A 9,453-nucleotide genomic window follows, 5' to 3' on the forward strand; every position below is an offset into this window, starting at 1 on the left:
CGCGGTGGCTGATGCCGCTGAGTGCCGCGGCAGGGCCGCCGTGCGGGACGGCTTGCTCGCAGCCTGGCTCCACATGCTCCGCGCCGAGGCGCTGTGTGGGCAGGAGGTACTCGATGCCATCGGCTGCGACGCCTCCGCCGTTGCCGGCTCCATGCGGCGCTGCCTCGCGGGCTGAGAAGGCAGTAGCGGCAAGGAGTCCGCCATCGCCTGCGTCACCGACAGGTCGTGCTCCGCGAACGCCAGGCAGCCCTCGGGGCACTTGCAAAGGGGCTTGAGGAGCAGCAATATCTGCTCGGCGTCGCGGCGGTCATCGGCTTCGGCAAGGAGCTCGACGAGGACGTCCACGACGCAAACTTCCATGGCCTTGGTGGGCCCACTCTGGGAGCACTCCACGACGTCCAGCAGCACATCGAGTGCGCATGAGCTAAGCTTCCTGGAGACCTCGTCGGATAGGAGCTCGAGGAGGGACTTGATCACTTCGTAGACCTGGACTTGGGTCGTCCAGTCGACTTGGGTTGTCTAGAACAAGCGGCTCGTGAGCGAGGCCGCGCACGCAGGGTCTGCGCTAGCGGCGGCGCGCAAAGCCGGTGAGGTGGACAGGTAATGGAAAGAGAGACTTAAGATCTCAATGGTAGGAATATCTTTTCCTAACTCCGTTAGCCACCGTTATGGTCCATTCCGTCCAAAAGGGCACAGAGGTAAAGAAAAGTTAGCCACCGTTAGGGGCATGGAGGTAAAGAGCTTTTTTGGTAAGAGTATACAGGTTAAATACTGTATTTTTACATGACACTGAAGCTTGGGTCCACGCATTCCATGCCGCCTTTGTACGTGCTTGAAGAGGGAACCATGCTCCTATATATGGGTTGAGATATACTGTTTTGTGGAGGAAGGTCGAGGTATCGCATTTCCAGAGCGAAGAGGTGACACAATGTTGAAAGTTACTCCTATGCGAGGAGACAATAGCAGAACCCACCTATATCAATAGAGAGTATGGATAGCCTTATGTCTTCCGAGCAATCAATTATCTAGTGTGCTGATAGAGATGATAGATCTACGTTGGATAACTATGATAAAAGTTAAAGACAAGCTAGACTAAATAGAGTAATCTAACAAGAGATAGCTAATATCAATAACTTATGAACAAATAAAATCTAGGTAAAAAAGATGCGCTGCCCAACCCTCCGTCCCTCTCTAGGTCCCTGCCTCCATCCACCGCCTCGCACCCCCGCTCCCCTGCCTGGCCGGCAGCCACCCCGCGCCCTGTGCCCCCACCCCCGCACTGCACCAGTCTCAAAGTCCCGCATGCATGGGTGGAGGCGCACAGCAAACTGGAGAAGGCCGCTCGACGCCCGCGCTGCCCCGCATAGGGGTGGCCATTCCACACGCGGATGCGGGTATCTGCGGATTTAGACCCAACAGGTGCGAGTGCGGATCCGATATTCCACCCGTGGGTGGACCCGCACCCGCATTCGTATATTGCGGTGCGGGTGCGAGTTTGAGATTCCACCCGTGGGCGGGCCCGCACCCATCGAAAAAAAAACAACCCAGCATGCTTAGGAAAGGTCCAGCCCAACTATCCTAACTATAAAATGAGCATGCAGGCGGGTTTTTTCCAACCCCGCGGGTTTGCCTGCTGCCGGCAAGTGCAGTGCCGCCAAGTCTAGCGAGGCCATGGGGCTGGCCAGCCGCAGTGCTGTGCGGGCCTCCGGGGCTAGGGATGGCACCCGTGGATGCGGGTGTGGGTAGCCTCTACTCCGTGACCCCGGCCTTCAGTCCAAATCCGCCCGTACCCGCACACCGGCATTGGCCACGGCGCCTCGCCAGACACCCAGACCATGACCTCACCGGCCGCATGCCTCACCAGTCCACGAATCAAGAATGCCAAGAGGTACGGTAGCATATCCCTTCCCTAGATCTTGAATTTCATGCATCATCTAAGTGTCAAACTTGCAGGAGGAAGTGAGCAATGTCAGCTCTTGGTGCTTCAAGTGGATCTCAAGGTGTTGTTGCATCTCAATCTGTGGTTTGTAAAAAAAATCCGGGTTTCGGATTATCCGTTGGGTTTCGGGTATTCGCGGGTTTTGGTTTTGGGTATGGATTTTCACCCGAATCAGAGTTCGGGTCGGGTTCGGGTTTCGTTTTTGGTGCCAGACACTGCACGTACCCGAACCGAACCTGACCCATTGCCATCCTTAAGCATATTGAGCATTAACAAATTGAAGGCCCCTTTCGGCCATCTTTATGGCTGCTAAGACTATCACTTTTCCGGTGGCTAGATGAGATGGATCTTCTTCACCAAGATATTTGAATCCATATTTTTCCCACTTTTGAAGTGGCTGGATCCGTCTGGTCAATTAGGTCTACATCGCCAATGGTCTAGTAACCCCTGCATCCTTCACTTCAAAATTTGAGCATGTGCTTCTTGGGTCCGATACGGAAGTTTGAGTGCATGATTGCCAACATAAATCCAGTAGTCCCTCCAACCAGGCAAGTTGCTCGTGAGTTGGTTCTCGATATATTCAGAATCCCTACCTTGCCTAAGTTGGAAGCCACAACCTCCGACTTTATGTGGAGATTTGGCATTGGGATGGGCCTTGAGATGAAACAAATAGCGGAACAAATCCCAGGGGGGGCTCAATCCCAAGAAAAGCTTCACAAAGTTGAATAATTATAGAAATATGGAGAATGGAATTAGGATTGAAGTGGTGGATCTGGATGCCATAATAATACAACAATCCATGGAGAGGAAACCAGAAGGCGGAAGTGCAAGCCCACGTTCAATGAAATGAACAAAAAGAACTACTTCATCAACATTTTTAAAGGGGGCGGGTTCTGATTGAGCAGGATGCCACTGGACTATTTCCTTAGTTTGCAGAAGGCCCTCGGCTACAAGTCTAAGAACATTTGCCTCGGAGCACTTACTTGTTCTTGTTCTCTAGGAGTCGGCGACCGGGGCCTCCTGTGTCTGCTTCCCCTTGCCCTCGCTTGCCTGTTTCTTGCCCGCCATCACTGCAGTCATGAGTGCTTAGTTACACCTCACTCGGGGGCTGGAGGCAAGTGGGAGGAGAAAGAAATATGGAATAAAAAACGGGAGCAGGAGGAGTAGATCTAAAACTAGATCTGAAATGAAGGCGGCGGTGTTAGCGAAAGAGAAGTGAAGGGGGCTCAACAGTGAAGTGAGATTTACCCTAGGTCACCTCGTGGTTAAATAATCAGCAAAGTGGCAACTTTGTAATTTCATGGAAGGTGAAGCGTTTGTCATGGAATAAGATTTGTTTTGAGTGGTAATTATGGAATTTTTTCAGAAAATTATTCTTTTAGCCATTTTTAAGGGATAAAAGCCATTTTAAGGGATTTTATCCCTGAAAGAAGGGGCTTTCGAATTTCTAAATGAATTAACCAAATTAACCTTCAAAGCACATGAATTTTAAGCATTAGATTCAAATCTGGGGGGCTACTGGGCTCGTGTCATTGATGATTTATTTTCAAAATTATTTTGATGACAAAAGTCAAAATTTAAGGTGGACCCTATGCCTGATTCTCCGATTCAACCTAAGGCTCGAGAGGCTACTCCATATGGAGTGTGTCTTTTCATGACACTTCACATAAGATTATTTTTGATGATTTCAAGACTACTCGAGCGAGAGTACCATCCAACCTCCGTGTGGCTAAGGAAGTACTAAGAAGGCGCGTTCTAGCCGAAGTTCAAAGGACTTGAAAATGACTTCATATAAGTACTCGAAGGCGTACTACTCTGCTATAAGGAGCTCGGGGCTTGTCAGACACGGGCCATAGGATACCTGACGTGGCGCGGATATGTGCGAGATGTGGGATGGGGCATGTCCAGTACCCATAAGTTATGTAAAGTACTCATGTACATAAAAAACTAGTCGGCATAGATAGAAACTACTCCAGTAGTACTTTAGAAGGACTTCTAGCCTCATATAGATCTAGGGTTTTATGTAACCCTACTCCAGACTATATGAGGGCGGACAGGGACCTCTCCAAAGCATTCATTCATCCCTCAAGTAATATAAACCACCAAACAGAATGTATGGTATTACACATCTCGCGGTCTAAACCTCTCTAAATTCTTGTGTTGCTTGCACCATCATATCCTTGATCTGCATCTCAGAATATACGCCGATGAAACACCTGACACTCCCCAGGGGCGTCCCCGGGCCTGTGCGGACCGTGCGACAGCATGGGGCCCGCAAATTTAAAGGGCCTCCAAAATATGAAGTATACCTTATATATAGTAATATAGGAGACTTTAATTTTATTAATTTGTAGCCTAATCCCATAGCAAAGCGAGATCCAAATGGCATCCAAAAGTCACACATCGTATTCCGATTGCCACTTCGTCTCCTATCACGTACTGACACTCGTGCCCCGCGGAGGCGGAACGGACTAGCGCCTGGTGGTCGCGGTGTCGACTCGCCAACACTGGTCGCCAGACGTGAGTCGTAAGACGCCCACGGAGCATAGCCACTCCTAGACTGCCACGACACTCGGCAACTTAGACTGCAGCTAGGATCCCATCTTAATATTTCGCAGTGGGCCTCGGTATGACCGGGACACCGCTGCACTCCTTCCCCGAACACTCCATCCCCAAGGCGACGCAAGGCGACCGGTCACCGCTAGCACAGAATGGTAGAAAAAAAGGGAGAGAGCATGGGGGACTCACACGGAGCGACGACCGTCAGGTCTCCGCACGTGCCCCTGCTCTCTTGATCGGCGAATACGACCTGCTGCGGCAGAAATCACCGGTGGGCAGGCGTCCTCGTCGCTGGCAGTAGGCGATTTGGGATATGCTTTCTCGTAACGAGCATTCACTACCGTAAAAAGCCTGGCTTGCTTTGGTGCGCTAGGCCAGCCCAACATCGCGCGATAAGTCGGCCGCCGGGTAGTTGTTTCTTAGACTTTAATTTTCCTTTCGCTATTGATAGTTTGATACCCACACAAGAAAAAAAAAAGGTTTCACTATTGATGCTTTGAGTTCAGCTATTATATATGTTAGTTTCGCATTCGTGGAGGGTCAGATTTCAATTGCAGTTCCAGATAAGGTTTTTGTTATTCCTGGTTAATGTGACGTTCCTGTTGTTTCCAAAATGAGTGCTCCGTGTATGACTGACCCAAGGGAAAACATGATCTGCCAACATTTTTCCCATGGCACAAGAAGGTTACAGGTTCAGCTGATTAACAGTGTACGTGAAGTTCATTATGCTTTTGTGAAGTTGGGCCGATGCTCCATTATATTGGACTGTATGATTCGCAATTTAGGAATGCATTTGATGGTTTTTTACCCTTTTAGTTTGATCGGTGAATGCATGTGGTTTTGCCCCAGAGCCAGGAGGTGAGAGGTGGTTTGCAAGAACCCGCGCAGACTGCTGACCAGCCTGACCTGCAGTGGGTGTCCGACCGTCGCCGCGGAGGTAGTACGCGCTCGGGCAGAGGCGCCGGGAGAATCCACGAAGGAACACACCGGCCGTCGCTGGCATCTTCTGCGGCCCAGCACGCGCCCAGCCCAGCCAGCTTCAATGGCGCATTTTGTTAATGTTATTAGGAAGCAGGTCAGGTCGTTTGTTATTGTAATGCAAGGAGGCTGGCCGGCCACTTGGTGTCTTCTCTAGCTTATTGCTGCGCAAAGGGGGCGCCGCCTTCTCCGGCGGCGGAAGGGAAGTGAACCGAGCCAAGACAAACAGGCGCGCCGTGGCGCTGGCACCGGCTCGGCGCCGGCGAGCCAACGCCGCCCCGCTCCCTACCGCCCGCTGCTTCCTCCGCCTCTTGCGCACGACCTCCGCTAGGACCGGCCGCCACCGGCGCCTTGCTGCGGGTGCGGGCAGCTCCACCCGCGGCGGCACCGCGGCAGCGAAGCAGCCGGAGCTCTTGCCACCGCCCCTCCCGGAGCCGGAACCACAGGACACGGATGCCGCCGCCGAGGCGGGCGTGGCGGGCAAGTACTGGGCGCAGCGCTACACCCTCTTCTCCCTGTACGACCGCGGCGTGCGCATGGACGCCGAGGGCTGGTACTCCGCCACGCCGGAGTCCGTCGCCGCCGCGCAGGCCGCGCGCCCGGCGACCTCGTCGTCGACGCCTTCGCCGGCTGCGGCGGCAACTCCATCCAGTTCGCCGCCCGGGGCTCTGCCACGTCGTCGCCGTGGAGATCGAGCCCCGGAGGGCGGAGCTCGCGGCGCACAACGCCAGGATCTACGGCGTCGAGGACAGGATCCGGTTCGTGGTCGGCGACTTCTATCGGCTGGCGCCGTTCCTCAAGGTACCACCGGAACCGCCACGATCTCTTTCTTCTTCACCGACTCATCGGTAGATCAAGATACTCCGGTATACCAGCTGAGAGGGTTTTGCGAAGGTTTCTAACTGGCTGATGTCGTGTTCCTGTCACCACCCTGGGGCGGCCCGTCGTACATCCAGGCTCCAGTTTACACCCTTGATATGCTCAAGCCAAAAGACGGGTATGCTAGCTGTTTGTTTACTTTTATGTCGGTCCCTAACGATATTTTAATCTTTAAGACAGTTTTGGACCAACAATAATGTACTTCCTCTATATCTTAATAGATGATGTTTCAGACCAAACAATTGCACTAAAATCAACTAAAATTTCTTGTCTTAACGACAAGTAAAAAGATACGGAGCGAATACATAGATCAAGTAGTCTTTATAGATGGAACTCATGGCACGATCTTGTTGCAGAGAATAGTCTTGGTGATTCTTGCTGAGATAACAAAATACCACGAGGATCCTCTGTAGTACTACCCTCTGCTGTTGAGTCCCTAACGTGTGGGCCTGGCCCCACACATCAGTGAGGGGGCAGTACTGCAGAGGAGTTGCTTCCAACAAAATATAGCCTCTTCCAACTCTCTCTTCTCCACGTCATAAAAAAATTTTACGTGCAACTACATGATACGGTCTATGAGACCACTAATGTACAACAATTAATGTACACAACCTAAGCAACATATTACTAATGTACCGAAAATTCCTAGTGAAATTCTTGCATTTCATTAGAACAGCAGTATGACGACGGGAAAGCAACAATAGTCGGAAGGTTACATACAGAGCCTTAATTTTCTCGATGTTTTAGAGGCAGTATACACAGCACCACTGACTTACAATTAAATATGTACCGAATCTAGTACCAAATTTTGACGCCTTCCAAGGTGCGTAGGTATATGCTTCTTTTTTTAATAGAATACTTTAAGAGAAACCCCTAAAGTTTAATTAGGTGCGGCACCCAGGGTTTGAACCCTGGGCGGGAGCACCCCGACCAGCGGCCTTTGCCACTGCACCGTGAGCCCCTTCGCTAGGTATATGCTTCTTGGTACCTAATAACAAATACTGTCAAGTGACCAGCCTCACGTGGATACCAGTGGAAGAGTTGTGTATATATTGTGACCTACGGCTTTGCATGCAGGTACTCGATGTTTCAGGCTGCTCTGAAAATATCTCCTAATATCATCACGTTCTTGCCACAGACCGTGGACATGAAGCAGCTGGAAGGGCTTTCCCGGTTGTCTTGTCCTCGCTTAGGTTTCGAGGTATACATTGCTGTTCCGTCTGTCCTTGTCATCAGAATTCTATTTCATGAGGACATAAGGCGATTTAAGATTACCATTATTATTGTCTAATTGTAGACTTGTAATCCAATTCAAGCAGAGTGAAGAGAACTACGTAAACGATAGACTCATCGCAACCACTGCCTACTTTGGGAAAACTGCAAGATCAGCAAGCCCGTCGTCGAAAAAAGGATGAGGAACTAATGACAGCCTACCGATGAGTTCACTAGCTAGAGTACTCTTTGCAGCAAATAATAAAATAAGCCGTCGTCTTCTTAATGCGGGCAATACTCTTCACAATCCTGCTGAAATCAACAAATTATATATGTATCGTTCTCGTAATGCTAAAAAAAATTCTTTGGAATTCATGTCGATCAATCAGATAATTATTAGAAAACTAAAATGCAGACATAGATCTCCATTCTGTCATTGAATAATAACATCTTGCTCCTTCGGTTTATCATATACTCCATCCGTTTCAAACTGTAAATAAGTCATCCCTACTTTCTTGGAGTCAAATTATTTTTATGTTTGACCTAAATCTATACTACAAAGATCGAAAATAATTGAACATGTCTCTCACCCACGCCGGGCCCACTGTACCCCTCACGCTGGATCCATGTATCATGATCAAGGAAGCAGGGTCATGCCGGCAAAAATGGGGGGCCCATGCGAAAGTCTAAAGCGAGGCCTAATATACTAGCCAAATAGAATAATTAAATATTAAATATACTATAGTATATTATATAGGAATGGAATACATCAAGAATCGTACCTATTTATTCTTAGTTGTGTAGTCTTTACTGAAACAACTTCATTCTTGTCGTGTTCCTTGATATGAAATCTTCAATGATAGATTTATAATCAATCTTCTCCAACATGTCATTCTCAAGTGCTATCATGACCAAATCATTAAGTCTTTCTTGAATCATTGTAGAACGCAAGTAGAACTTCAGTAGCTTCAATTTAGAAAAGCTTCGTTCTGCTGAGGCAACAGTCACAGGAATAGTCAATAGAACTCTATATGCGATAGTTGCATTGGGAAAACAATCATAGCGCTTCAGAATCTTGAAGATCGATTTGCAAAAGACATGACTTCAATCGATATCATTCGTTCTAACATAAAAGATGAAAGGACAAAATTATATTAATCTATTAAAGATTCAAACTCAAAGGATACAAGTATATGTAGGCAGTTAGGGAATTAAAAAAGAATCTATTTAGTAATAGTACTCCCTCCATCCCAAAAAAAAATGTAAATCTCATATCATGAGGAGTTAAACAATTCCAATTTTGACTGAATTTATACAAAATAGTGCATATATATATAGTAAAACATAAGTATCTTTAGATTAATCATGTAATATATATCTATACTACATCAATTCGGAGACACGAATGTAAGTAATTTTTTGTATAAATTTAATCAACATTAAAGTGTTTGACTTCTCGGAAAGCGAGATTTAAGGATGGAGTATTTACCTTCTACTTAGCCGATTGCCTGATGCCCCAATCAATCGGCCTGCCTCTGCGCCATGCGGCTCTGACTGGTGCCTGCCCCCAAGGCCGTGGCCCGTGGCCGTCAGCAGTGAGCCAGTGAGGCAGTGGCGCCTGGCGCCTGCGGGCGTGCCGTCTGGGCGGCAGCCTCGGCAGCGGCACGCACATCGCACACGGCGCAGCGTGAGTGTGCGTGGCCTCGCCGCCTCGGCGTTGTCGGCGGTCAGTTGAAGATGACTCGGCAGACAGCAAAGGAAACGAGCCAACGAACAGGCAGAGGCCGGCGGCAGGTAACTCAAGAGTCGTGCGCTTTATTTTGGTCATTTGCATATTTGGGCTGGTAGGAAGGAGGCTAAGGAGCTAGAATGCTTAATGGGCCACT

The 9,453-nt window shown here is 49.1% G+C and overlaps 1 pseudogene; it reads left to right on the forward strand.

Moving 5' to 3' along the window:
* Positions 1 to 1,966: 1,966 nt before the first annotated feature.
* Positions 1,967 to 7,770, forward strand: LOC120653397 (annotated as a pseudogene).
* The last annotated feature ends 1,683 nt before the right edge of the window (positions 7,771 to 9,453 follow it).

This window comes from Panicum virgatum, chromosome 1N (assembly GCF_016808335.1).
Source record: "Panicum virgatum strain AP13 chromosome 1N, P.virgatum_v5, whole genome shotgun sequence".
NCBI classification, from domain to species: Eukaryota; Viridiplantae; Streptophyta; class Magnoliopsida; order Poales; family Poaceae; genus Panicum; species Panicum virgatum.